This window comes from Martes martes, assembly GCF_963455335.1.
Source record: "Martes martes genome assembly, chromosome: 1".
In the NCBI taxonomy this organism is placed as follows: domain Eukaryota; kingdom Metazoa; phylum Chordata; class Mammalia; order Carnivora; family Mustelidae; genus Martes; species Martes martes.
This window is the reverse complement of record NC_137888.1, coordinates 75,688,378-75,694,377: the sequence shown is the minus strand read 5'-3', so window position 1 is coordinate 75,694,377 and position 6,000 is coordinate 75,688,378.

Below are 6,000 nucleotides of genomic sequence, written 5' to 3'. Positions count from 1 at the left end.
CCCACAACCAGATGGCAGGAAGCATTGAAGTCCATGCTTCAGAAAACAGGTAAGAGAGCAAGAACGCTTTGAAAGCAGAGCCCTGCATTTGATTTCTAGGAAGGAGAAGGGGGACAGCTAGTAGAAAAAGCGAGCAGGCAGCTTGGAAAAAGAGGGCAATTCAAGGCCTTCTTTATGGGAAGAGACGCTGCCTCCTCTGTGCAGACGCCTCCCGTGCTTTGGCCTTGCGTCTCTCACTACCACGTCTCAGCTTTCAGGAGGTGGCTTCTGACTGGCCCAGACACCTATTGCTGACCCAAGTAGGCTGGGAAGCATGAGTTAGAGTGCAAAGCTGGCTGCCACAGAATTTTTTTCCGAGGGTATTAAAGGAATTTTACCAAGAAAGGACCCAGGGCTGGGCAATCACCCCAAAGGTGGTTGTCTCGAATGTCTCCCCGTAGTAACACTTGGCATTTGGCACTTCTCACTGTTGGCTCCTGTCGAGCTCATTGTCTAGCTAATTGTCTTCTCACAGGAAGGCCTGCCAACTCAGATTCCCCCAGGCAATTACATGTTTAAACCTGAAGACATCTCGTTGCTTTGCTCCTTAGGAACATTAAAATAATCTTGAACCTCCTTTTGGTCATCAATTATTTTTAGTGGTCTCTGTCCATAGTCAGGGCTCAAGTAAAGGTTTGATAGGAAGCTAAATTTTTGGATGAGATACAGTCTCTGTTTTTATGTGAGTCACTGATAATAATGTATGGGTGAGGGGCGCCTGGGTGGCTCAGTGGGTTAAAGCCTCCGCCTTCGGCTCAGGTCATGATCCCAGGGTCCTGGGACAGAGCCCCACATGGGGCTCTCTGCTCCACAGAGAGCCCGCTTCCCCCTCTCTCTCTGCCTACTTGTGATCTATCTGTCAAATAAATAAATAAAATCTTAAAAAAAGTAATAATGTATGGGTGAACCACTCTGAAGATCTCTTTAGCTGGCATAGCTCAGTAAGTCAACACTCCTCATTTCCAGAGATGTGTTAAAATATAAATCCGCCTAATTCTGCTATGATACAGTTCTTTATTACGAGAATATTTTAGGAGATTTTATAATCCATCTGACTAAAAATTAAGCTATCCTACTGCCTGGAACATCTTAACCGAAGAGGGGCAGGAAACCTAATAATTGCCCCAGTGTGTCTCAAAAGAAATGAGTTGATCCATGGAAAGCACACAGGATAGAGTAAACCCCCATAGGTATTATGTTTTTGTTAATATTGATACTATTATTTTGATATAAGTCATCAAAGAAATTATCAGTATTTTAAGTGTCACACACCCACACAAAAGAAAACATTTATACAGTGATAGGAATGACAGAATCAAACCGCTCCAAAATTTACCATTATAACACATCTCCCCCACTTTGTATCAATGAGGAAAATTATTATCGATCTCCCTGTGCCAGGAATCTCGTCCTTGTATTATTGTTAAAGGAAGGGTCTCAAATTGTGCCTTCCTTCTCCGCCTCTTTAGGTAACTTTTCCCTCCTTCCTGTAATAGGTTGGGATTCTGGTAAGTTGATGTTTGGGTATCAGCATAGCCTCTGTCTGTGATACCAGCTAGAAACCTAGAAAAATCAGAGGGTGTCATATATCTCCTTTGACAGGGATGACAACTTTCTTCCACCTCGGCTCTCTCCGTGGCGGCTCTGTCATGGAAGCCCAGCTCTTGCACTCACTTTAAATGTCTTCACCATCATCACCAACTGAAAATCCCTGCCCTGAATTCACCCTCTCAGTCCAAATCCACTGTGGCTTCATCTGTATTCCAAAAGAACTTTGTTTTCTTTTTCTTCCCTTCCCTCAACCCTTTTAATCCTCTAGTTCAAGCAATTAGCTCTACAAATATTAGCTGCAATCAAGGTCTAGCACATGTGGTAATTTTCCCCCTAATAAATCAATCAATTCTTTCTGTGGAGTGTTTTTTTTTTTTACCCCTTACAGTCATTAGAGAATTACAATGCTACTTGAGGATCACCAGCAACTTGAATTAGTCAAGAAACGTCAATCAAATTTGCCAGATTTTGCTTTAAAGATGAGAAAAATGGGATAGATTCACAAAGGCCTCTTGTCTTAGAATAGGAAGCCTGATAAACCCTTGTCGAATCCCTCTTGGAGAGGCCTTGGAGTACAATGATCCATTTGGAAGAAAATCAAAATCAGTATTACCAGTGACAAATTGGACAAAACCCCAAAAACTCTCATTAAAAAAATCTAAAAATTAATAATTGGAATAATCAACCATCTAGTGTCTCTAAGCAATACAATATTCTATAATAGCTCATAGGTTAGTATAGCAAAGGGAAAAAAGAGAAATAATCTAGCAAATGGACGAATTTGAATCTTACAATGTGTAAAAAAAATTTTAGTTAAAGGATCATGTGGCCCATGCTTATCATTGTACATCTCAGATCTGATTTTAGGGTTGCAAATGGGGGCTCTTAGGATAAAGGAGTGAGGGGAGCCCACTGCAGAGCTCCGCAATCCCCACTCCTTCCAGTATAAAGCTCAATTTTTAGCTCTTATTTCACCCAGAAGTTCAGTTGAGGAAATGCTTTCTCTGGTTAAAAATAATTTAAGAATCACCTATGCAGCCAAGACCTCTCTTCTCATAAATGAGTAAAATGAACGCCAGAGAAATTAAGGAATTCTTCATCTAGTGTTGGATCTGGAACCAGAGCCTGGATCACATCTTTCTCCCCAGTGCTCCTTGCTCATGGCACCATGCTCTTACTCTCAGGGTGCCAATCAGGTGAGAATTCCCACACCTTTGGATTTGGACTGTTTTTCTTGTTTTTGTTTTTTGCTTTCACTTTTGAACAACCATAAGGGGAAAAACCAAGGAAGCCAAATTCGTACGAGAAGAGGCACAGATGCTATACTAAAAGTAAAAGCCAAGTCTGCAACTGTATTCCTTTGTCTGTATTGTTTCCAGTCACAAAGAAGAATTATATCATCAGCCAGCACCTGAAAGGGGTCACGAGGGAGGGTAGAAAGGCCTAGTTCCATTTTCTTATGTCACCAAATGCATTCCTATTAAGATTGAGAGAAGTAAAGATTTCAGTAGGATACTTGGTGAAAACTTGCTGACATTAATGACTCAAATTCTCAGAGAGGCTGCAAGAAAAATGTGTCATCACTGTCATTCAAGACATTTAAGATGAAATTTCAAAAGGAGGCTGTCAAGCATAATGACTGCCAGGTTCTATTATATCCTTCTCAGAGGGTGGATCACACACACTACTATGCAACCTGTGGGTGGTTGATATTGAAGTTTGAAAGGAAGCTGCAGAGAAGAGGTGGGGTGGGCGTAGGACCCAAGGGGCGCTGCTTCGCAAGCAGGACACATCACCGTTGACATTCTTGTGGTGACTTGGGGTAAACCTATGATCCTGGGCTGAGTCTTTACTCTTACATATGCTGAAACCTGACCCATTAGGACTTTTTTTTTCTTTTTCTTTTTTTAAGATTTTATTTATTTATTTGACACAGAGAGAGAGATCACAAGTAGGCAGAGAAGCAGGCAGAGAGAGAGGAGGAAGCAGGCTCCCCGCTGAGCAGAGAGCCCGATGTGGGGCTGGATCCCGGGACCCTGAGATCATGACCTGAGTCAAAGGCAGAGGCTTAACCCACTGAGCCATCCAGGTGTCCCCCATCAGGACATTTTGACAAGATCGTGCTCTTGGTGCTGAACAAAATTTGGGAAATTTGAGCTATAAATGGTAGTATCTGTTCTTGGTTTACAATCAGAATATTCCTCTCTAGTGACCAGGTGTTCATGTTTGCATGCACAAAGCCTGGTTAGTAATTAGATGAGAAGAGGCCCTGTTATCAGCCTTGACTGTCCATTGCAACCACCTAAGGTGCTTCAACACTAAGGTCATACTCTAAAATCAAATAAATCTGAATCTCAATGATTAGGATGCAGACACTGATATTTTTAAACTCTTCTCAAGAGATTCGGATGAAGACCCAAGGCTGAGAACCACTGGGTTAGAGTAGAGGCCATCCACCCAGTTGCCGTGAGCCTGAGGATTCATCCTTTCCACACAGGGGTCCAAGCTTTTGTGTATCCTGGACCAGTGGGTGGGTTGACCATTCAAACTTGGAACAGGTAGAGGTTTGCCAATTTTTTAATTTGCCAAGTAAGGATATTAAAAATTCAACTATCATTACTTCATTAAAGAAAGAAAATTTTAAGAACAAAAATTAAGGACCTAATTTTACAATAAAAGAACTCACTCTGTTCTATTTCTTTTTCTCATGTTTCTCCAGGTCAGGGAAAACTTCACTGTAGACCAATGCACACATAAGAACTGGTGTGATCTGACTGCTCTCTATGTCCAGAGTCAGGACTTTTTTTTGGAACCATTTTCCGTACATGTGGCTGCCTTTAGTTCATTAAACCACTGTCCAATGCCAACTACTCCTCCTTACCATATCATTTCTGTAGATGTATTAATAGTATTGATTAAGGTAGGTCATTTCTGCTCCCAGGCTTGGAAATGTTCTGTCTCTTCCAATTACAGAATATGTTGATTTAATTAGCATAAGTCTTCTTAGACATTTTTTTTTAAATGCAAAAAGGTGGTTTGGTTAAAGCACGAGGACAGGACCTGTGGGCAGAAAGAGCTGCCGGCTCTTCTTAGACATCTTAAACTAGGGTTTCTGCAGGGGGCACAGGACGTGTATCCCCAGATAACCACTTACTGTGTCCATTGCTATTCCCTTGTTTTGCTAGTGGATAGTGATGGCAATTATTCCAAATCCAGGAGAACTCATTGGGAGGGCAAATAACCTACGGTGAGTTGCTTATTGTGTGTGTCAAGTTACATGAAATAAAAAAAAAAAAACTTACCTATATGTAAACCTAATTTTGAGTTCCTCTAGGGAATCTAGGGTGTGCCCTGTTCTTCTGTGGTCATGGTTTACGTTGCCCCTTTCCTCCCTTGAAAAGACATTGGCATTTTGGGATCAGTTCTATACTTAGTTGTCTACCTTTAACAAGACAGCCTTTGGCAGCGACTAACAGAGGGTAGCTGTGCCAGGAAGTCCAGGACTATACCTCAAAGTCCCCCTCAAAGTGCATATAACGTAGACTCATTTATGCTGACAAAGGCATAAAAAACGTCTTCCTTTATTAATTTCTCTTAAGCTGACATACTTAAAGGTAGATCAAGAGAATAGAAACTAGCATAAATATGAGCTTTTGACCAGCTAGGGAAAGATTGTTTGCAGATGTCTGTTCTCTAAGCATCCAAGCTATGCAATGAATAATGAGCTACTCTGCCTTTATTGCTCCCAGTCCAACTCAACCCAAAATGAAGAGCTTGTCTACTCTTCAAGGCCAACGGCTTTGCTTAGGATAGCACATAAACCTCAGAATTAGAAGACCCAGATTTGAGGGGCTCCTGGGTCAGTCAGTCAGTTAAGCCTCTGACTCTTGGTTTCCAGTGAGGCTGTGATCTCAGGGTTGTGAGATCGAGCCCCACGTCAGGCTCCATGCTCAGCTCAGCACAGAGTCTGCCTGAGATTCTTTTTGCTCCCTCTCCCTCCTCCTCTCCTTTCCCCTCTGGTCCTACCCTCCCCCACCCCTCCCCACCATGCTCTTTCTCTCTCATTCTCTAAAATAAATAAATAAACCCTTGAAAAAAAAATAAGACTCAGGTTTGAATCCCAGCTCCACTACCCTCTTGGGCAAGTTGCTTGATCTCTCTGAGCCTCAGTGTCCTCATCTATAACGAAGAAGATCATTTCCATCACCACCTTCATCATCACTGAATACGGTAATTGTAAGGACTAAGTAAAATAATTTAGGTAAAATACTTAACAATGTACCTACCATACATACTAAATTCTCACTAAAAGTTAACTTTGCAGGTCAGAGCCCAGCACAATAATGTGGCATACAGTAGATATTCAGCAAAACTTAACCCCCATACACTCACAACCTATTTCTCTTTGCA